Genomic DNA, 23,650 nt, shown 5'->3' with positions numbered 1-23,650 from the left:
TGTTCTCTCTGTCCCTGGGTTTTCCTGGGTCTCATACAGATGATGAAATGTCACGTTGATACCAAGAGCTAAGCTCAAGGAATGTGCTCTTAACCTCGATTTCCGCAGCTGTAGGGAGCTCCCTTGTGAAGGCCGCATCCTATACTCCCTTATAAATTTGGCAGGGATGTGATTTGGTTCCACCTGATACCCTAAAAATGAAAAAGACAAACAGAAGCCTGACATGACATGGCAACAGAAAGGAAAATTGCTCCTTCGGCGTGCCAAGAAGAGGATATTGAGCATTGAATCAATATCTTTTCAGGTTTACGCTGGTCTCTTCTCTCTTTGGTCTTAAGGTGTATAATAACTTTGGGGAGCAGGGGCCTGGTGCTTAATAACAGAACCTGAGACTTGCTTAAACTTGTCCCCCATCGCAGGCCCATAGAATGACCTCAGGATTGCTTTTATCCTCACTGATGACGCTCACACCTCAATTATGCCAAAAATGGAGGAGTCAACCTGAATTCCAGACTTTCCTTCATCCACTGTGCTTAGTTCTTCCTTAACACATCATATAAGCTCTTCCTTCAAACTACATCCCAAGTCCACCCACTCCTCTGCTTCTCCGATGCCACCATCTAGGACAAACACCTCTCCCCTTGGAGCATTCCTAGTAGAGCCTCATAACCGGGCTCCTGCATCTAAAATCTCCCACCTCCAGCCAGAACAATGCTCTAAATGCATCCGTCAAATCACGCCTTACCCCAGCAGCTTAGCAACATAGCCAGATCAAAATGCAAAGTCCTTGCTTAGGTCTACAAGGCTCTCCATACCCCGGTCCTCGATGCCTCTCTGCTCTCATTTCTTCTCACTCCAGTCAACCCGCTCTGTAAGGCAGGCTTGCTCTCACCTTGGGGCTTTGCAGTTGCTGGTCCCTTCCTGACATACTCTGCTCCAACCTTCTCAAGATCAATTCTGTCATTCCATGAACGCCTGATCTCAACTGTCTCATCCCTAGAGAGACTTTCCCTGACCATTCAGTCTATGGGAGAGTGCCCAAATAATGCTCCTCAACGATCGCATTTTATTATTACTAGGATATTTACAAATCCCTTGCTTCTCTGTGTTTGCCTCCCTCCTCCTTCCCACTGACAACTGGAATGCCAGCTCTTGTCTAACTTTATTCTGTAGCTCTGCCCCTTGATCAGGCCTTAATAAATAATTATTTTAAATGGACAAGTTATTACTCTATCAATTAATCCTCTTCCTCTCTATCTCCCCCACTGGCTGGGGAAGTTGACTAATGAAATATCCTACTAGAGTTGAGAAGGGATTGTGCCCTACAGAGGAAAGCTTATAGAAGCAACCATCCAAGTCAAAACATACACTTGTCAAAAATATGTCTGGAAAGGAATCGAAAGTCATCTGCTTTGCTTCATGGAGACTTTCAAAATGACACATGCCCAACATCACTTAGGGTAGCAGAGTGCTTTCGAAAGAGCTGGAGCCAATCACTTCCCTCGTGCCCAGAAAAAGTCATTGTCCTCTATGAACACCTGGCTTACATTTGGAGAAACCAAGCTTCTGGCCTCTGTCTTGTTCCAGGATCCAAATTGCCATGCTTTGTGTTGCTGTTACCAGCAGATATTTTTCCTTTGTGAATCATCTAACCAGCCCCCCTAATCACTGGGAACAAACCTTGAGTAGGTTGCACCAAATTAGGTGTCAGAGTACATGCTTTCTAGCCAAACAAGCCTTTGCAAGCTGGGGGAGCTGCGAAGCACTGTCAGTCCTCACGGCCGCCTCATTGTGTTCCCCTTTCCAAGTCAGACATTTTTTTTTTTTTCTTAGCTATTAACCGGCATTAGCTGCAAAAGCATTGCACAAAAGAAAACTCCTTCAGTATGAGTGTCAGGATCAAACAATGCAAATTTCCAAAGAACAGAATTTGTGTTGTAGGCAGGAAGTGCCAGGCGTGCTCATGGCTTAAGGTTTAAATGTGGGGTTGCACCTTTAAGAAGTGTTAACTGCTTTCTGCAAGAGAAAGGGTAGTGACACATGAGTCACTCCCACCCATGTGCTCCGCAAGGGACAAGGGTTCCAGGAGGTCATCCCTCTTCCTTCTTCCAAGAACAATGGTATTTATGTTTTCAAGGAAGGGCAAACTTGCGAGAGAAATACAGCACCCACATCAAGTTCATAGGGTTGTATATTATGGGCCACTAGAAAGCCACAGATGTAGGAGAACAGGCATATAATGTGGTTTGAGTGTAAAGAATAACAGCACAGATGAGGTTCAGGGAAGATTAATTATGAATTACTCTTTGGACACAGGTCTGAGGGGAAGGATGCTACGTGAGTGGATCCCTAGAATGAAAGGCCTCCTACCCGGAAGAATTTCTGGAAGTAGCGAGAGGGTGGGGACAGACCAAGGGGACTCTTTGGGCCAGATGACGAATAGACTTTTGAAAATTGCTTTGAGGGAGTGAGAAGACCATTCACCATGAATAACTTTCAAGGCAGTTATATTTTTTTTTTTTTGAGAAATGTTGTAAACGGAACAGCTTTTGGTAGCCTGTTAAAACAAGTTTCATTTAGGCATTTCATGATGCATGAAGGAATCCCGTACAAGCATAATCTAAGGGTAAGTTTATTGTTGTTGTAACCTTCGATTATACTCAATACCTTAGCAGCTGAAAGATTCTCAGGGCTCAAAAACTCAGAGAAATCATAGAAGGTTTTGATTTTTTTTTTTCACTTAAGTTGTTTTTATTGACAATGGGGTTTTCATGTAAATATTGGATGGTCTCTAAGCTTGAAAAGTATCTTGGTATCTTAGCCTCGGGATTGGTTATTATTATTTTCTTTCCAAAAACATTTCAGTAGAATGTATTTTTAAATAATTTAAAGAACCACTGATATGTAAAAATGTCAGGTCCGCCTGGCATTTTTACCTAAATCTGCAGTGTTTATGAGTTGGTGGGTACCTGAGGAATATTTTTCCCTAAATGTAATATTTATAAAAAGGGAAGCAAGTATAAAAGAAGTGCCAATTTAGGGAGGAAGTGAGAAGTACAGTTCCTGCCTATCAAACATTTCCTGCTTTATTGTGTTTTAGGTTCAGTGACTAAAGATTTTGTGATGTTAATCATCATCCAAAGACTGTAAGCTCCAAAGGGAATTGTTTATTATGATATTACGCCTATGCATTCAAAATCAAGCAGATCCTTGTACTCATATATCTTTGAATTACAGTTAATGCCAATTACCAAATTTCTTTCATATTATAAGCCTGGTAATACTTTAAATAATTACAAATTTAATCAGACTTCTAAAAATTACCTCTTTAGGTGATAGGATTGTTCTATGCCTATCTATTTATAATCTTGGAATATTATATTTCTAAAATTTACACATCAGGTAGAAGTGACATTTTCCATAAAATTCTTTGTATTAAATCTTTTAATTCATCACAAGAAGGCGGTCAATGCGTTTGAAATGCTTGCTTTCATATAATGCCTAATACCATCCAAAAATCAAAGTCCTATAAAGTTGAATCTTTTAGTTCAAAGATCTTAAGTAAAGTTTTTTAAGAAAAGTATTTAACAGCTAAGTAGTTCTAAATATGCAACTGATTAATACAATGATTTGTCTGTATATTAACATTACATATATTATTTTTGCTATAATTTAAGAGCTTGGCTTATAATTATTTGGATTACACCCACAGAATTACCATTCATAGATTAGACATGGAATTTTAGGTAAATAATTAAATGCCTAAGCCTCAGTTTTTTCAGTTTTTTTAATGGAGGTAACATTAGCACCCACCTCATAAGATTATTCTGAAGATGAAATAAAGAATGTAAAGGGCTGAATGAAGGGCTTGATATAAAGTAAGTGATCAATAAAGCATAGCTCTTCGTTATTGTTTTTTTTATATTAATCTTCTGAACTGCCTTTACAGCCGCCCAACAGAAACAGTCACGAACCCTATTCTCCATGTGGCACGAGTTACATTGTTCGTTATGTGAAGACAGTAAAAACCTACAATGAAACAGTGGTTAGGAAGCAGCTATATTTTTGCAAAGGTCTCACTCTTGAAGAGTTCAGTCTAGAGTTCCAAACCCAGTAAAGATAACAAGTCTGCCCTCTGGTGGTTATTAATTTCAACTAGTCAGAGTTTTCTCTGCTGGAGTTTCAGTCTCCCTATAAAAGCTGTAGTTGCGTGGTGGGAAGACAGCTCTTGCCTGCTTCTTTTGAATTCTGTCTGATAAATATCCAGGTGAACATGCGAACTCACAACACACATGGGGAAATGAAATGTTTTATGGCTATAGAGAAACACCCTCTTCCTTTTTTGTTCAGCCCCGTCAGGCTCAGCAATTGCTAAGGGTTATTTACAAGAACTCTGAGCTGTCTGATCACTCAACTGTGGAAGGTAAATGAGATTTTTTTAAGGTGTAGGGAAAAGCAGAGGCCAATGGTAATGTGGGCCAAAGCATGAGAAAAAGGAAAATGCCTAACTCACATACTGAAACTTCTGAGACATCGCCCCCATCCGCTTGATTTGATGGAGAAGGGGTGTTTAATGTTTCTTCTATGCAAGGTGTACACATACCATGCATGTGCGTGCACACACACACACACACACACACAATGGAGTGGAAATTATTCCTAAGAAGGTTTGCCATTCTTAGACAGGGTATAGTTTATCTTTCCATTCGCATTACTAAAATGAATGAATGAATGAATGAATGAATGAATGGAGTCATTTGTCTTCCAGTGGCTTCTGGTTCTCAAAGTAGAAAACACTTTGGCTGGCAATGCAGTGAAGTGTCTGACCTTGACATATGGCACCCACCCATTGCTCAAGCCTCCTCTGCCTCGTGGCCCTTTCCCTCCTGCTGAACTTGACTCTGTACACCTCAAGATTCTTTAGGGTCCGACAGACAAGAGCCCACCTCAAACAAATACTTTAGGCTCACCTAACTGCAAGTTCCATTGGTTCACTGCGCGTTTGATGTCATCAGAGCGTCTCTCTCTCTCTCTCTCTCTCTCTCTCTCTCTCTCTCTCTCTCTCTCTCTCTCTGTCTTTTCCTCTTTCCAGCTCTTATTTCTGTTTTTTTTTTTTATTTTAATTTTATTCTCAGATAGGCTGTCTTCATGTGGTGACGAGGATGACCCTGAAACTCGACTTCTAACTTCCTCAGTGTCTTTGTTTTCAGGAAAGAAGAGACCATCACTCTTGGTATCCTACCGATCCCTGACTCTGGGAAGAGTCTTTCTGCCTGTCTCACATGTCCGATTTTGGACCGAGGACCATTTTGGGTGGGAATAGGCTACTTGAGCAGTTTATATGCCCGACCCTGTATTTTTGGAGTCGGGGCCATATGATGGGGATGCAAGCTGTTTGCTAAAGGCTGGTGGGATTCCATTATTAAAAGAGGAGCGAAAGGGATGTTGGGTAGGAAGAGCCAAAACACACATCCAGACCTTCACCCTTAGTACATCCTCTGGTCATTGCCGCATGTTTGCTTAAAGCCATTCTTAGATGACCTTCCTTACCTTTCTAGATCGTACCCTTCCAGGTACAGCTCAGACTGTACTATCTCTGTAGACTTTTCCTACCAGCCTGATTTCTACTCTCCCCTACCCCCCATCCTAAGTCTGTGACACTCACCTGTACTTCTCGTTTGGCTTTTTTTAAGTGTGAACATTAGCTATTGTTGCCATTATTGTTATTTCCAATATAATTACAGCCTTCTGAAATTTCTCCAGACACTCCTTTTTGTTTAGTATTTAAATGTTGCATTGTTCTTTGTTTGGGATCTGACAGAATTTGGGATGAGCATCTGCCCTAGCGTGGGCAGCCCTGACTCTCGATCCTGATAAGATGGGAATTTTGGGATACCACAGAATTTTCATTTGCTTTTTAGTTGCTTTTAAGTGCAGAGCCCAAGTAGTCTTTTGCTTTTGATTAACCTGTTGTCAGCAATCTACCTGCATGTGGGTCTCAGCAATCATGGGCACAGTCTGGGGGCGTCAGAGTGGGTATATCTCCCTTTGGGGGTGGGGAGCAGAAGATGTAGGGGTGCCCCTTCCCTTGCAGCTTAGGCTTTGGGTGCTCCAGGAATGGTTCGGGGAGGGGAAGTTGTCCTTCTTCTTTTTTTTTTTTTTCCCTCTCCTCCATGAGGCAAAGACTACGGGTCCAGGTGAAGGTCAACTACAAATTCCACTCTTGGCAAAATCCAATTATAAACTTTACCCTTAGTGAAATGCCATTAGAGGTTGGTTTTGCTTTATTTGGGATGCAAACTGACAGTTTTGCCTGTGATGTATTCAGGAAGACATATCTATTAAAGATAGACTAACAATGGGGGCACACTCAGATTTGCATTTTAATTCATTTTCCCTCAGTGCTGATATGCAGCTTATCTTTCAAGAACAGGCTCCCATCAACCCTGATATAAGTTGCTTAAGAATAATGCTCATAATCTATTAGTTTAATCTGTTCACATGAGCAGGGAAAAAAGTTCATTGCATGATGCAGAAGGTTTCAGGACCAATAGGTTTTGTTTTTTGGTTTTTTTTTTTTTTTGAGGAATTCCCATAGCAATTCTTTCCAATTTCATCTTATTTTTCTCCTTCTAACTAAAGTATTAACAGCTAAGGGAAGAGGGCATGTCTTATACTTCGGCTCGAGTTCAGAAGTCTTGCTCCCAAACATATTGGTTCTGTGCAAATTACTTAACTTGAGCCCAGTTTTGTTATCTATAATAAGTGTATAACAATACAACCTTGAAAATGCGTTTTGATCATTACAGATTATGTGTAAAAATTGCCCAGAGGACCTGTCAGATAATAGATAATGATATTTTTATCTTTCTGAAACTAAGATATCTGCTAAGGTCTTTATGTTTTTTTTTTTTTTTTTCCGATACCTGTAATTCTGTATGTTGTTTTTCTTACTCTTTGTCACTCCTGGGGGGAAAAAGAGAGGTTTTTTTTTTTTTTTTCTTTGCAGAGTTTATTAAATATTGGAGGGAAAGATGTTTAACCAGAAAAGTCCTATTTCACCTTGCTTGGTGTTCAGGATTTTCACTGGCCTTTTCACTTCTGTTTTTCAACACTCTCCTGCACAGATTCTGTCTGGGGTCAGATGTCCTTGAAGTTTTTAGTAGAAGAAAGATGGCTGGGGCATCTGGTAACACTAGGGGGTCAAGAGTGGGATAAAGGTCTGGAAATAGAAAACATTGGGAACCCCCGCAGCATGCTGCAATATGGACCTGGAGTTGGGGAACCGTGCCTGAACAGCGAAGGTTGCTGATGACGAACTGGACCTTGGATAAACCATGTTCATCATTGTATTTCGCTACCTTCCTGTTTGGAAGAAAATGGTTAGAAAGGATGACTCAAGGCAGACTGGTAATGCCGAGGTGAATGCTGATCCTGGGGCCATGGCCATAGAGAAATGTAAGAATTGGGGCTGATCCTTAGCTATAGGTGACTGATGGAATTTATGCGCAAGGGTTGAACTTGCTAAATAAGAAGAGTGATCTGTCCGAACAGATCACTAAGGGCTGACAATGCCTTAGTATTATGGTGGTGAAAGGTGAGAAGATGCGGAGAGAGAAGACGACTTTGGAGTTTGAAGTTTTCCAAATGAAAGAGTTCGGAGGGGTTATGTCAGTGGGCGGCTGAGATAAGAGGACATCATGGGGCTGAAATCCATGAGAGGATGAGAGAGACTTGTAGCTGGTACCATAATCCCGTGTTTGCCCTTTGCTTGTTTATTGTCTCTCCTCTGACTTCCATCACACCGCGACCTGCTTGAGAGCCAAGGCGGGGCCACCTTGCTCCTTGCTCTCTCCAGGGCCCGTACCAGGGCTCAGCATGCAACAAATCTGCAATAAACAGCCGCTGAATGAAGGGTTAATAAAGTCACCGAGGAATTATGGGCTTTCCTCTGCTTTGAGCCCCTCACATGCTTTCCTAGGCATAGCAGGTGTGAAGTGAACATTTGTTGATTGCATTCTATGTGTCAAAGCAAAAACTTAAAAAAAATCCCTCAAATGCCATGACACTAGCACTTGTGGTGCTCGTATCTGTGATGGAGGCTGTTTAGGCTCCTGTACTCACTCGCTCACTCTCATGCTGTCTCCCCCACGCTGCATGTACAATAAGCAAACATGGTAAGGGGTTATTCTGCATAGTCTCTAGAACCATTGTGGTTACACATATCGTGGACATTTTCTGTGTGAGCGTCGATCTATTACATCCATTTCAAGGCTTCGTAGTCCAGCTGCACCACGTTAGACTTAAAGCATTCCCTGTTGCCGGGCTCTTAGATTGCTTCCAATTCTTTGTTCCCACAAGCGGTATGGGACCTTATTTAGAAACCTGCCTCGATTATAACCCTGGGCCAAAATGGTCCAGCAAAGCAGTCGCTCAGTCGGTGAAACTTAGAAAAAATACATGCTGGCTTTTGGTGGCACACTTTGTTCCTGGACTCGCTTGACCAGCAGTTAAATTTGGAGTGCTTCTGGAAGGGTCTCACCATAAAACATACTGCATACTGCTTGTAGCTCAGGAGCAAGGGTAAAAACATGCCTAAATTTTAGGTCCCAGCCTAGTCTAGGGTATAAATAGCTTATAGAGATTTTTGAAAAGAGACCCATCTTTTGGAATAGCAGAGAAGCTTCGTGCATCTTAGGATGGAGGGTTAAAAGGACCAAGAACTGATGAAATAAGTCAGACAGAGAAAGATAAATACCATGTGACTCCACTTATATGTGGAATCTAAGGAACAAGAAGAACAAACTAATCAAAAACAGACTCACAAATGTAGAGAACAATCTGGTGACAGCCAGAGGGGAGAGGGTTTGGGGGGGCTGCGAGAAATGGGTGAAAGGTTAAAGAAGTACAAATTAGTAGCTGATGGATGGTCACAAGGATGGGGAACACTACCTAGGGAATGCAGTCAGCATTAATATGTTGGCTAAGTGGAGGGCCAGGGGAAGAAGGGAGCAATTGGGGGGATCGTTTTATGAACCATATATATGTCTAACCAATGTACTATATACTTGAAACTAATTAAAGTAAATACATTAATTAAAAATATATTAACATTAAAAAAAAAACAAGACTGAGAACCAAAGAGAATGGATACTTTGGCTGCCCTTGTTGCTGGCAGGGGTGTCAGACTGCTTCGTGGACAAGCCAGCCCTGGAAGCAGGGCCCTGTGGCCAGCGCTTTGGTGGTGAGAGCTAAGAGGACCCTCGCGGCTGTATGCAGGGGGCTTGCAGTGCCCTCATCTTCTCGCAGTCACTTCAGTGGGAAGGAAGGAGAAGCAGGGACGAGTAAGGGGAACAAAGGCGGAGGTCAGTGCTGAGGTCGAAACCCACCTGCAGTCAGTCCTTCCAATGTGAGTGAACTCTGGTTTCTGGAGTGTAGAACCGTAATTTCATGTCTTTCCGACTGACCTACCGAAAAAAACTAAGAAACCCCTGTGGCAGCCCCTAGGGTCACCCAACTTCATTGCCTCAGGCAGGAAGGCCCCCGTACTTGTTTGTGACACACGATGTAGAATAATAATGGGTCCAGTGCAGCCTTTAGAGTTGGACTTCCTGAGCTTCTTGGGGTTATTAATAATATAAACCAAGTCAAGTTGTTCAGCTCTCCTAGGCCCGTTTGCTGTTCTTTAAAATCAGGAGAGTAATATTTATGGGGTGCTTCACAAGAATGGGAGCTCCACGAGAGCAGGGTTCTTTTCAATGCTGTATTCATGTTTTATCACTGATGGAGATAAAAAAAAATGCTGCAAACTTGGTGGATAAAACAACACGAATTTATTCGCATATGGTTCCGTAGATCAGAAGTCCAACGTGAGTCTCACGAAGTGAACACCAAGCCGTGGGCAGGGCTACCTTCAGTTTTGGAGGCTGGAGGTGGGATCCCTTTTTTTGCCTCTTCCAGCTTCTAGAGCCCATCGACATTCCTTGGCTCTAGGCTACTTCTTCCACCTTCAAAGCCAGGGGCATAGCACCTACTAGCTATGGCTCTCACTGATCCCAGCCAGGAAAGGGTCTCTGCTTTTAAGGACCCGTGTGATTGCATGGTATCCACTTGTTTTTCAAGATCATCTCACTATTGCAAGGTCCTTCACCACAGCTGCAGAATCCCTATTGAATATGTGATGTAGTGCACTGGTCCCCAACCTTTTTGGCACCAGGGACTGGTGCTCTCATGAGAATCTAATGCCTGGTGATCTCAGGTGGAGCCGAGGCGGTGGTGCCAGTGCTGGGGAGTGGCTGCAAATACAGATGAAGCTTCCCTCACCTGCCCTTTACCTAATATTGTGCAGCCCGGTTCCCAACAGGCCATGGACAATACTGGTCCTTGGCTTCAGGGGTTTGGAGACCTCTGAGGTGATGTATCCCCAAATTCTGGGGATTAGAATATGGACTTTTTTGGTGGAAGGGGCATGTTTTCCACCTACTAGAGCTGCCAACACCCAGAATAGTGCCTGACTCAAAGTAAACTCTCAAGTATCTGTCAGACGAAGAATGGTGAGTATTTGAAAGATCGAACATCTTTAAAGTGCATAAGAGGATATCCGGCACGTAGATGAGACCTAAGTTTGTGTTGTGTGTTATTTACAGGCACACTCCCCACTCTCAAGGGGAAATTAAAATGAAACACAACAACAACAACAACACAAATGACCCTCCTTCCCTGCTCACCAGTGAATACTTTTTCTGGTTACTCAGCTCCTTGGCGTCCCAGATCTAGTATTCCTGTGGAAGAAAGAGGCAGAGTCATTTTAGTTGTATAGAGTGGACCCTCACTAACCTTCCTGTCGGAGCCTGCTTTTTGTTCGTTTGTTTGTTTTTAATAATTATTTGCCTGAGGAAAGTCTGCCCCTTTTTTGAGCCATTAACCTTCCCCTGAATGATTCACAGTGAACCTCAACCCTAAGGGCAGCTTTAAAAAGAATGCAGATTCTTTACTTGACAGCAGCGGGTTCCCAAGACCCTGTCACTTTTTTATCTTATTCACGGGAGTCCATCAACCTGTATTTGGGGAACAACATGGCCAGCCGCTGGAATGTTCCGGCTTGGTTTGGACATCTCTGAGTTGGCATTATCGTGTTACTGCGGCGCATTCATTCCTCGGACTTGCTGGCTTGTGTTTCAGACTGGGGGGGGGGGGGATTAGAGAGCAATACCCCGTGGTCCCCACCGGTGTGCCCTGCTGGAGACCCCAGTGTGTCACGTGTTAGGACTGCAGGCTGTTAGCCACAGGAAGAACGGCGTTGGAGGTTGACTCTGACGCTTTGTTCCCTTTAAGACGTGGTTTGGAATGCGAGCACCGAGGCCTCATGCTGGATGACGACACTGGAGCCCACGAGCTAAGGTCTCGTGCTCTTTTAACATCCTTTTGGTTAAAAGTTTAGACTGATGAGCTAAGCTCACAAACTCTCTGGGCCAATCTCAGGATGCCTTTGAGAGAGGCCGGGATGTAATCGATCACTTTTCCAATAGTCTAGTGATTAAAAAAAGGCTCTAGAAGCCAATGGCCAGGGTTAAAATCTTGTATCCACCATTTATTAGCTGCATGACCTTGGACAAGTGACTTAAGTCATGTATTCCTCAGTTTCCTTCACCATAAATTGGTGACACAAGTTATACCTATCTAACCAGGGTAGTTATGAAGATAAAATGAGTGAACACAATGTAAGCACTTAGAACTATGCCTGATACACAAAATAAATACTTGATAAATGTTTTCTATCATTTTATGACTACTACCAATATTCGCAGTAATAAGCAAATAGCCAGCACCTAACTATGAAAAGGTGTACAGGGCAGCCACCAAGGAAAGAAAAAAGATCATCTCTTCTGAACATATATTTTCCATAATATGTCCCTAGGAACACATTGTCTGCAAAAGATGTTAATAGGAGTTCTGAGTTACAGGGTACTAGAGTCATAAATATTTGGGAAACTTCTCCTCTTGGAGATTTATGCTATACATTATTACTTTAACATTATAGGTTTTGCTAGGGCCTGGAGTAGAGAAAGTAATTTGACTTTGTTTAATCCAGTCTGTCCCGAATGTGTTTGACCATGGAACCCTTGATGGAATGGGTATTTTTTTAAAATTTATTTTTATTTATGCCTACAGCACCTGGTCTTCCTAGGTGGTCTCCTATCCAAGTACTAACCAGGCCCAACCCTGCTTAGCTTCTGAAATCAGACATCGGGCTTGTTCAGGGTGGCGTGGCCGTAGACCATGAACTGTGGATCCACCGGGACGTGAACCCAGGACCTTCCGCGTGTAAAGCAGACGTGCTAACCACTACACTATGCAACCATGTCAAGTGTGTATTTTTGGGGGAGGCTGGGCGGTGCAGGTGCTGATTATTGCTGTGTGTTTGTCATGTGCAGCCGCAGGAACTAGTGTGCCCCCTCTAGGGCACACTTTCTGAGCGTACTCATATTTAATGTGCATATGGGGATCTGATTAAAAGATAGATTCTGATTCCATTGACCTCGGGTGAGGCCTGAGATGCTGAATTTGTTGCTAGTTCCCTGGGGTTGTCGCTGCTGTGGGTCTGTAGATAGCACGTCAAGTATCAAGGGTTTCAAAAGCAGTCTCTAGGTGACAAGAATAGGAGACGTACGGAGACCATCGGACATTCTCACAATTATGTAACAGGGAGGCACTCGACCTTGACTGCACATTACAATTACACAGGGTCATTCAGAAAAGAAAACTGCTGTTTGGGCTCCATCCCTAGAAATTCTGGCTTCACAGGTTTGGAGATGGGTCTCGAACATTGGCGTTTTGTTCCTGTATTTGTATTTGTTTTTGTTTTCACAAGCTTCCCGAGTGAGTCTGATGAATAGCCAGTGGGGAGAACCACTGATTTAGTGGGACAGGGGCTTATTCCTGGAGTCAGAGAGCCCAGTTCTCAGTCCTAGCTCCAAATTAGCCACGTGACTCTGAGTACTCTAGTTAAATTCCCTGTGCCTCCTTTTCCCCCTTTGTAAAAAGGGACAATAGTGATACGTAACCTTGGAGAGTCTCTGTGAGGATTTAATGATATGTCAGGAAAGTAAAAGCCTCGTTCTAACACCTGGTAAGAGCTCGATAAATGCCGACTATCCTAACAATCACCGTAATTATTATTGGTAGTATTTGGTAACAGATTCCTAGGTCGTTGCCTTGATTTTCTACTCTGACCGAGATATTGCATTGGTTACAAGCTAAATATAGATAAACATATATTTAATTTTCTTAATAAATGGGGAACACTGTTTTTTGGGCACATGTGTCTTTACCTGGGGGAAGCCCACTTTAAGTCTAAACTGCCAACAACAAGCAGCTACGTGAGCTGTAACATCCATGAGGACAGGCGACCCACTGACTCTCTTTGCCATGGTAACGCTGGTGGCTTGTTGTTGGTATAGCTGATGGTAACCGTTCCAAGTAGAGATATGTCAACTTCTGTCTATGCCCATGGGCTTATTTTAGTGACTGCAAATAACAAGATGATTATAATAAAGAACTGAGCAATGTCAAATTTTGCATTATTTACTCTAGTAATTTCATTGTGTTGATTTTTTTCATTATAGAATTAGACAACCGAATCTCATTTCTTGTTTTCTCTAAAATCAGCTGTGTTCTCCGCCTTCCTCCACTAGACTCCTCATAAACTGTCTAAAAATAAATAGCTTTTTATTTTTTGGTTCCTTTTCCTTTGTCCTCCACCCAATTTTTTTACTCCCACTGTGGTCTGTGATCAATATCAGTTTATTTATGTAATTCCTAGCCCTAAATTTAATTCATCTCTTTCATATCAGACTGTTTGTGATTTGGGGGGCTGAAGGGGTGGTCTTTATGTTTTATATTCCTAAAATGTCATGTGAATATAAGTGCTTAATGATTTTCCCATTGTTCCATGACACATATAGTATTCAGCTTCAACTGCTGCCTTGTAAAATAATGTAGGGAAGTAGATTCCTACCCTATTTTTCCTTCTGTGAAGGGATGAAGACAAGACCTGCCCCCCTCACTGTCATCCCAATAAGATATAACGACACTCAAGAAAACATTTGTGAAAGAGCTTGGCAGATGCCCTTGGAGAGAAAGCATTACTTTACTCACTGGTATTTTGAATATCATGAGAGTTTGAGTTACGAATGAGTACACCCAAGCACATAATCGGTTAAGGACACTTTCTGACTCATTTTGGACACTGCTTATAAGCAAAATTGATTGTGCAGTTCCAGTTGCTAGAGCCATGGGAATTTGAGACCATAGCTACATCCATCTAACTCAGGAAGAACTTGAAATAGCTCCTACATTTTCAGGACTCAGAAAACTAGAGCTTTTTCACATTTACCCTGAAGATGGAGCCATTTAACATTTTGGATACTTTATGATTTTAAAATTTAGTACTTTAAATTGACTTTGTTTTGAGATAGTCCTGTTTTAGGATATTATTTTTTTCCCTTAAATAGGGTGATTGCTTCCTAGCCAACAGAAGAATATGATGAATATTTGGTTATCATCATGGAAATTTGGATGCCTGCCTATGACCTTGCCCATATCTACAGAGGTCACTCATTTTGTTTACTTTTTGCTCCTTGCATCTTTGGATTTAGAAAATTAAGTATTTATTAAGTATTTTCCAAACATGTTTAGAATTTCCATCATTGATGGCTTGCTAGAAATGAAAGCATATTTTAAAAGCAGTGTAAAAGAAAGAATTTCTTTCAGGTGCCCTTGTATTGACCATAAGATTTTCACTGAATCTAGAATCTTTGAGTCAGGAGGATCCTAGTGGGCATCTAGTCTCCCTTCTCATGTAGGCTTTTAAGACTTTTATTTATACACTTTCATTAGTTATCATAGCTGGATTAAAATATCTGTGTTTACTGATATAACTCCCAAATCTAACCTTTATTTATTTCTTTAGCAATAAGTCATCAGATATAGTTGCCAAAAGAGAACAAAAACCAGAACAAATTAGGGGCCAAATTATCTCGCTCAGAACACAAATTGCCCATATTGAGAAGGACTGAGGACATTTAGGTGTCCTGTTCCAACGAGCCACCTGAGATCGTCATGGGCCAGGCTCAGGTGAGACAGGATGATATGCAGGTGAGAATAGCACTGGGAGAGTAGCTGTCTTACTACAAGGAGGGTGGAGGTGGGCAGAAATCTTGGAACCCAAGTACACAAGGTGCCCTTAAAGCGATTGTCAGGCAACTCTTGGGTGTATCAGATGAGAAGTGGGGACCCAAAGGAAGTTGTTATCTCCTTAAATTGTTCAAGAATGAAGTTCTCAGGCTCTGTGATTAGGATCCAGGCATTTTCTTGAGAATAGGCGTTGCCTTTGGCGACCCTTCTACTTCAGTTTCTGGGAGGCTGGATTGCTTCTCCCATGTCACTTGTGCCCACAGCTAGGGCCATTGGATATTTTTTTCCGGTAGGCTTAGTCCTGTGAAGGACCAATTGTGACCTCAGGAGGAATCTAAGTGCTAGAGACCTGACCCCATGCTGGGACCTTGGGATGTCCTGGACTGGCCATTTATAGGCTGGGCTCCATGTTAACCCTCATCTCAGTCTGGAGCCCCGACCCACCTACCATCTTAGAGGCTGTGCCCTGCTACCCACTAGGTATCAGTCCCACAGCCTATATGACAACAGCAGCTATTATTACTATCATTGCTGCTTCTGCTTCCCTTCCTTCCCCTTCCCTTCCTTCCCCTACCTTCTCATATTATTATTATTATTGTTATTTTCATTTTGTAAGGTATCTATTGCTGTGAAGCCAATTGACCCCAAACTGAGTGTATCAAATCAAAAACATTTGTTATCGTTCATAGTTTCTGTGGGTCACTGATTTGAAAGCACCTTAGTTGGGTTTCACCATTTAATATGATGTTAACTATAGGTTTTAGTCAAATTCTTTTCTTTTGTATCTATTGAGATGATCATGTGGTTTTGTCTTTCACTCTATTATTATATTATATTGATAGATTTTCATATGTCGTGGTTGAAAATTATTTCCATATGTTGCTGGATTTGGTTTGCTAGTATCTTCTTGAGAATATTTTGCTTGTATATTTATAATGGATATTGGTATGTAGTATTCTCTTCTTATAATACTTTTGTCTGGTTTTGATGTCAGGGTAATACTGAGCTTATGAAATGAGTTGGGATGTATTACTTCCTTTTCTTTCTTAGGAGATTTAGAAATGCTGATGTGATTTCTTCTTTAAAATTTTGGTAAAATTCGCCAGTGGAGCCATCTGGGCCTGGGTGTTTCCTTGTGGGAAGTTTTTTGCTCATTAACTCTTTGTTTTTTTTTTTTGTATATTCAGGTTTTCTATTTTTCTTGATTTTTATAGTTTGTATCTTTCTAGGAATTGTCCCATTTTATCTAGGTTATCTAATTTTTTAAATACATGATTGTCTGTGGTATTCCTATAGCTCTTTGAATTTTATTCCTTATGCAGGTTTTGCTATTTTCAGATTCATCATTTGCATACTTTGAGTCTTAACATTTTTTTCTTTAGTTCTTTGACCATACTTTATATAATTTTTTTTTAAGTCATGGTCCACTAAATCCAACACCTGGAGTTACTCAGAGATGATATCTGTTAAATGCTTTCTCCCTTGATATTGGTTACAATTTCTTATTTTTTGCATGTTTCATAACTTTTTGTTGAAAAGTTGATATTTAGATAATATCACAGCTACTCTGGGTCCACGTTTTTTCCCAGGTAGTTTTGGTTGTTGCTAGTTTTTTTGTTTGTTTCTTGGTTTATAAATGTGTCTGGGCTAAAGCTGTGAAATCTGATTCCTCCCCATGGTAGGTGGCCACTGATGCTTTTGTTCAGTTCTTGTTATTGTTGTTGTCCTTCTGTTTTTTCTTTTGTTTTTAATTTTGGCTTCCAAGGACTTTCTCCATTGTCTGTGTAGCTGAATGGCCAGCTGAAAATTAAACTAAGGCTATGTTTGAACATCTCAAGCAGCAAGAAGGCTCCTGTCCTCTATTGATGGTTCTGTGTGTGTATAGGGAAGTATATCCAGCGTTCGGGCCATGTCCAAATCTTCCTGAGTATTAACACTCTGCTGGGTCCTTTTGGATCACACTTTCAATCGCACACTGCCTTAGGATCGATCAGGGATATGTGGCTAGCTCAGGCCCTCTCCAGTCTCTGATGAACCTGTGCATAGTCTCAATTTGGAATAGGCTTGCTCAACCACAACCTCTAGCTTCCCCCAATTTTCCGCCACCAAGAACATCACTTCTACCAATGATGATGCTGGATATAGTTATTGCTCTCTACTCCAAATCACCTGACCCCTTTTGACCATGGAAACAAAGCTGCCAGGACTCACAGTTTGCCCCACAAAGGCAGAGTGTTCATGCTGTCTAGGGATGAGAACGGTCCCCATCTAGAACACCAAAGATTCTCACTCCAGTATGTTTTTAGGTAAATACTTCTAGATTATTGGATGTATTTGGTGGATTTTTTAGAGTGCTGAAATATTGTTTTGTTTTGTTTTGTTTCTTCAAACTCTGTCCAGGTTTATAGTGACCTTTTTTGGGAGAGAGGATTTGCTGGCCTCCTCCTGAGCCATAGCTCATGGTCCCAACCATTGTCGATGTGCATTTGCATCCTGTCATCCAGCCAAAGGCACACCACATTGGAAAACCTTGTTTCTGAATCTATTTATTCCTGTGATTAAGAAAAATCCCCACATGTTTATGTTAGAGGTTTCATTTGATACTATTTGGGATTGTCCAGAGAATTTTCCTAACTTGATGATGTTCGGGGTGGGGCCTATGGGAGGCACTTATGTCATGAGTAGAGCCCCCACGAATGGCATTAATGCTCTTATAAATGAGGTGAGAAAACTCCCTGGACCCCTTCCACCATGAGGTTACTGTGAAATGATGGTCATCAGTGAGAAAGCAGGCTCTCACCAGACACTGAGTCTACCAGTGCCATGACCTTGGACTGCCTATCCTCCAGAACTATAAGGCATAAATTTCTGTTGTTTATAAGCTACCATTTTATGGTATTTCTATTATAGCACCCCAAACAGATGAAGACAGTAGGCAACATTAGCTGCATTCAGTCAACCCACAAAATGTTAATGGTATCATATAATTAAGATTTAGTTCTTATTCTCCTAGTGGTCTGATGAGAATTGGGTCTAGGCTCCTTCTAGCTATGACTTCATCTTGGGATGTTTTGGTTGAAACCTCTTGGATAGGGAGAGAGAACATGAGCGATTATGTGGAATGCTTCCTGGAAGTGCTTTATACCAATCTGGTCGCACAGCATTGGCTAGAGCTCAGTCACATGGTCCCATTAGGATGCAAGGGAAGCTGGGAAGTGTAGTAGTCTCAGTGCCCAGGAAGAATATGAGAACATTTGATGAATATGGTGTATTGCTTTTGCCATGTTTACTCTTTGGAGATCCCATTATATTATCATCTTTAATCTCTGGGAAAGAAAACTTGGACACAGAGATGATGAATAACTTGCTTAAGATGTGTTATTTTAAATAAGCAATTACAAGACTAGAGGCTGGAATATTTATTAGCTTTTAATTCAGTTTGTTTTTTCCTCTGTTGTATTCTCTTCCACTTTCACAAAGCATCACAATAAGATAATATAGCAAAATCATTTTAGAGTAAGTGGAAAGGCCCACTCATAATATCACCCACTTGCTATGGTCATTTTTAATGTATGCATTTATCTTTATGTTTGTATGTTTGCATATTCAAATTGATGACATGCATTTGTTTTTATTCTCTTTCTCAACATATAAACATTCTTCATAAGTCTACCTTCTTCCAATTATTTTGAAAATTGCATAACATTGTACTGAATTGATATGATGTTTACTTAACCATCCTATCCTTAAACACACAAGTTGTTTCAACTTATTTTAACCTACATATCACAGGGTAATTTTAACTATTCCTTTAAAATAGTATTTATTGCAATAAAGGCTGATTACGTTGGAATTGCGACCATATATGGGCATTCAGAAAAGGTTGTAGTTAAATAGCACAGCCTTTAACTTATTTCTTTTATGTTCCTGCTAAAACATGTAAATATAGTGAAGCCCTATTTTTTTTCATAATTTTTTAAAATAAAATATTTAGCTTGTGTAAAATAGAGTGAATTCTAAAAAAGGTTTGAATGAACCTCTTAATATAGTTTTATTTAGCTATCTAACATGCTATTTCATTGAAATTTGTTTATATTAACTTATTAGTGAAGGATGGAGGAAGAAAAGAAACCTAGGAATGTCAGATTATATATATTAATTCACTGACAAATACTGTTGAACACATACTGAATTCCTGGCATTCTTTTAGAAACTAAAGATGTAGCATGAAAACAAACATAAACATAGTTCTTTCAAGAAATGTATGCTCTATAGGGATGGAGGTGGGGCGTGGGGATGCAGACATAAAAAGAAGTGACATATAATGTCCTTGCCATGAAGAAAAATAAAATAAGATAAGGAGACTACGACATGAGACATTGGATGAGGGATGCTGCTTATCTGGAGGGAGGGGGTTGGGAAGGCAGCTCTGATATGTGACATTTGATTAGAAATCTGAAAGTGGTGGAGGAAGAGCTCCATGTGGATATGTGGGAGACCAAACAGAAGGAACGACCAGTGCAAAGACATTTGGCTGGGTATTGACTGTCCCGTTCACAGCAAGGTGGCTGGACTGGGGAGAACGAGAGACGTGAGAGTAGTAAGTACCACACAACGTCAGAGAGTTAGCTAGCGGGAGCTAGATCATACAGAATTGAAGGTCACGGGAGGGACCCAGGGTTTTGCTTTGAGCAAGACAGGAAACCTTTGGAGGATACTGAGCAGGGGGATAGTGAGACATGATGCACATTTTCGAAGTAGTACACTGGCTGTTGGGTGGAGAAAAGATGTGGGGTAGGGTCGAAACGGGAAGTCCAGCATGGGGTTATGGAGCATTCTAATCACCCAGGTGAGAGAGGACTGGATTGGTAGCGATACAGGTTTGAAAACCGTTCACAGCAAGGTGGCTGAACTGGGGAGAACGAGAGACGTGAGAGTAGTAAGTACCACACAACGTGGAGTTTAGATATATTTCAAAAACAGAGATGGTGTACTTAGGTAGTGGACTGACTGTGGAATGTACCAAAGAGAAAAGAGCCAATGGTTACTACCAGTATTTTAGCCCGAGCATTTCAAAAACGGAAGTGCTATTTCCAAGATGGGTTGTAAGAGGAGCAGATTGTCAGGGAGGGAGAGAGGGAAGAAGAGAGAGTGAGTCGAAGAGGGGGGAGTAATTGGGAGTTCATGTTTGGACCTGTTCAGCATGAGATGCCCATTGGATTTCTAAGCAGAGATGTCGAGGAACAGTTGGTTCTTTGAGTTTGGAGGACAAGGAAGAAGCTTGATGTGGAGTTACAAATTTAGAACTCTTTGTCTTATAGATGGTATTTGACACCTTTAGACAGGACAAGATCACACCCATCAGCATATGCATATGCTATAATATATGCAACATTAAAGGAAAAAAATCTCCTGTGACTCCACTTCCCCTCCATCTGCCACCCAGTTTCTCTGATCTCCTTTGCACAAAATTCTGAAATAAAACTTGTCTATATTTGCTATCATTTTTTTTTCTCCTCTCACTTTCTCTTGAACTCATTTCGATGAGGCTTCCCTTCTGCCCACCTTCTGGGTAATCTTATCCTATCACAAGGCGCTCAACACTGACAATAAGTTGATTATCTCCATTTTACAATGAAGAAACTGAAGTTCAGAGAGGTTACGGCCACTCGAGTATTCAACAGCACAACTCAAACTGGAGCCTTGTTTTCCTATCCACAGCTGCCTCTTTCCATCACATCCTAGTTCTTGACAAAACAGTGCAGTGTTTGCAAACAGGGGCTTAGAAAATGATTGTCTCAAGTGCCAGTTTACACTGAACATTTAAGAAATTCCTCCTAATTATGTAAATAGAATACAGTACCTCACCCCGATAAATGTGCAGGTTTAAATCATTTATGTCTATTTTCTTGGAAGAAATAAAACTTGTAGAAAGACTGTGTACTGGTTGCTCTGTTTTATTTTAAAATGTAATTTCATAGAAATCATTTACTCTTTTAAAACCATGGTAATGGTATGGTTAGTGAATATGAGAATGGGAGCAGGAGAAGGTTTGGGTCTATCCTTGACATCCTAAAGAATACAGAAGACAAGTACGTTTCAGAGAAGGATGACAAGGTGTGTTATTCTCCTTAGAGCTATGGACAGGCAGACCCACATCTTCTCTCTGGCCTAAATAGCTGTGACTTAAAGTCGATCTTGTATTGCTTTGGCATTATTATTTTTCTGTCTTCCTTGGATATTTGTTCCTTGCAAGGGAAGGAAGAGAGTCTCCCAGAGGACTTGAAAAATATTTGTTCTGACACGATTGTGTCTTTATATGCACTCGTTTGGGGTAGGATCTTATAAATATGACAAGGCGATGCCTAACCAATCTGATGTGGCGAAAGGATTTTTATGAAAGTTTAGGGGTTCATCATGGTAGGTCTAAAATCCACCCATTTATAGATTAATTCATTTAAAAAATACATCGAGTGATGGCTCGGGGTTAGAGTGTGATGTTAGGGGATAACTTTTCTACCCAAGTGTGAAGAAGTAAAGGGTATGGATTGCCAAAGAGAAATCTAGAGGGAAGTCTTATGCAGGGGCTGTTACGTGCAGAGGCAGGAACAAAAACATGGTCCATACAGGTGTATAAAGATATTTGCTTGGAGAAGGAGGACACCCAACAAAGACATGCTGAGAACAGAGATGATCATGGTGGGGAGAGTAAGTAGAGGACTGTGAGGTCCAGGAACAGAACTGGAGCTCACCTCTGGTTTCATGTTGAAAGCAAAGATGTGGAGAGATGGGGATTGATGTGGACGTGTTGTGGGCTATATCTGGATGGATTACGGGTCAGTGTGAGGAGAGATTGAAGTCAAGAATCATGATGGAAGCTGCCATAGCGATGGCTGTGCCTGGGGATGAGAATGGGGGCAGCAAGCATGGCACTATTGGTGCCCATGGGGAGTGAAAGGGAGTTGGAGGGCTCAGCCAATGTTCCAAGCACTCGATATTAGGTTAGAACAGAATATCCCAATGAATGTGGGGTAGCACTGGTGTGCAACAGGCCCTGAGTTGGGAAAATCTAGTCTTCACACTAAACCATCATAATTCAAGATCCTGGTGAATCATTGGCTTAGTTTTTGCAGCTCTGCTTCTTCATCTGTTAAGCGATACAGGTAAACCATATTGACTTGATATCCACTTGGCATGTTTTCAAGTATCAGTTGTTATGGACCAGGTTGGGGGCATGCAATGGCACCCCAGAAATACGCCTTTATGATAGATTCGCAGTTGAAAAGTCATCCTCATACTGTCACCCTGAGGGCTTTGTTGGGGGAAAGGTAGAATGCGCTAGGGCTTCCTCTAGGAGGTCCAGGGAAGTGTCGTGCAGTCTCGAGGAAGTCACCTGGGCTGGGAGCAGCAGCGGAGAACCTGATCCCAACCACATTTAGAAGGTCCCTCTGGCTGCTTTGTGGAAAACAGATTGGAAGAGACCAACTGAGGACCAAAGTATATCGGGAGATGTTTATATTAATCCAGGCTAGAGATCAGGACACAGGTTGGAACTGAGAGAGAAAGAGATATGTTTAATTCAAAATATTTAGGAGGCAATGTACCTTGCTTGGGTATGACGGCGAAGTGGGCAGTAGTGGAAGGTGGGAACAGGGAGAGGAGAATACAGATGTTAGCAAATATTTGGCATGTACCAAGAGTGAAGTCAGTTTTTCTCTCTGGACCTGGTACCTCTTAGATTGTTATTAATATTAAGGAGTGCGTGTGTGTGTGTGTGTGTGTGTGTGTGTGCGTGTGTGTGCGTGTGTGTGCGCGCGTGGATACATCAGGCACGTATATGTTGAAAAAATTTTACGGCATAATGAAAGTAGTTCAGCTTATACATATCATTTCGACACACACACACACACATACAATGGGAATGAAATACACTAAACATCAGCAGTGGTTATCTCAAGAAGGCAGACGATGGGCGATTCATTTTTATGCTTCCCTGTATTTGTCTAATTTACTAGAGAAATAAAGTTTTTACTCCCAAAGATCAAGAAACAAAGATTTGAGAAGAAGCGTATCTGCCACTATTGATTTTGCTTTATCAAAAAAAAAAAAAAAAAAAGATAATTAAACGCAAAATACAGTCTTTATAAAAACCTAGCTGGCAGTTTCTTCCCTGATATTATTGTCTATTTTACACAAAGAAAAAACACGTATGATCTCAGAAACCTTCTGCTATGAGGAAAACAAAATAAGGATCAATATATTTTATCCCCGCTTAGATTTTCTGCTAACTCCTTGTTTCTCGGCTACCAGAGTGCTATCGACTTCAGTAACTAAATTAAAAACTATAAAGCTGTGAACGAAGAAATCTTGGAAGTAATGAGACCACACTGCATGAAGCGGAGGAAGAAATATATATAAGGAATGTCGTGTTATGGTGCGCCTGCCTCGTTCTTAT

The 23,650-nt window shown here is 41.3% G+C and overlaps 1 protein-coding gene and 1 pseudogene across 17 annotated transcripts in view; one reads left to right on the top strand and one right to left on the bottom strand.

The window, feature by feature from the left end:
* The window catches only part of RBFOX1 (RNA binding fox-1 homolog 1), a 1,358,182-nt gene that overhangs the window by 108,832 nt on the left and 1,225,700 nt on the right, over nt 1-23,650 (top strand). The gene's annotated exons all lie outside the window — the stretch shown is intronic.
* Nucleotides 12,163-12,278, bottom strand: LOC118607640 (annotated as a pseudogene).

The sequence above is a fragment of the Rousettus aegyptiacus genome, unplaced genomic scaffold (assembly GCF_014176215.1).
Source record: "Rousettus aegyptiacus isolate mRouAeg1 unplaced genomic scaffold, mRouAeg1.p scaffold_m13_p_8, whole genome shotgun sequence".
NCBI lineage: Eukaryota > Metazoa > Chordata > Mammalia > Chiroptera > Pteropodidae > Rousettus > Rousettus aegyptiacus.
The sequence above is the reverse complement of the archived record's forward strand: the minus strand, read 5'-3'. Positions and strand labels throughout refer to the sequence as shown.